This window comes from Tupaia chinensis, unplaced genomic scaffold (assembly GCF_000334495.1).
Source record: "Tupaia chinensis unplaced genomic scaffold, TupChi_1.0 Scaffold000139_1, whole genome shotgun sequence".
In the NCBI taxonomy this organism is placed as follows: Eukaryota; Metazoa; Chordata; class Mammalia; order Scandentia; family Tupaiidae; genus Tupaia; species Tupaia belangeri.
Window position 1 is genome coordinate 2,840,462 of NW_006159609.1, and position 488 is coordinate 2,840,949.

At 59.4% G+C, this 488-nt stretch overlaps 1 protein-coding gene across 1 annotated transcript in view; it reads left to right on the top strand.

The window, feature by feature from the left end:
* Positions 1-264: 264 nt before the first annotated feature.
* SYTL2 (synaptotagmin like 2) overlaps positions 265-488 on the top strand; it is a 120,891-nt gene continuing 120,667 nt past the window's right edge. The window contains exon 1 of the mRNA XM_006144933.3: positions 265-396. The gene's annotated coding sequence lies outside the window, so the exon portion shown is untranslated. The remainder of the gene's footprint in view (positions 397-488) is intronic.

Consider the following 488-nt stretch of genomic DNA (forward strand, 5'->3'; position numbering starts at 1 on the left):
GACGTGTTTCTCAAGGCGCAGGGTCTGGACCGAACCTCCCAGCCTGCCAGGTGGGATTGAGACTGCTTTAACTACCAGGCCACGGGACTGGCCCGTATTGGCTCTTTGAAAGCATCAGTTCACCCAAATCTGTCAACCACCTGTGGAACAGTTGTATCTATTCCACACGTGAGGAAACCGACATCCCTAGGGTTAAAGCAGCTCACCCCCAGCACCGGCCGCACACCGCCCGCGCCCCTTTCCCCGCCCGGTGGCTGCCCTACTTTCTGGGCGAGAGGCTCTGCGCTCCAGCTTCAAGGACCCCTAACGCACAGTGATCAAAAAACGAACAGTGCTGGTTTCTTTATTTGCTCAGAAAACAAGTTGTCTCGGGGCAAAGTACACTCGAGAAGAAGGGTAAGAGGGGGAGAGAGGTCGCGGGAGGGGGCGGAGGGCGAAAAAGGTGAAGGGGCGAGAGCAGCCGCGGGCGGGCGCCGGGTGCAGGCGGG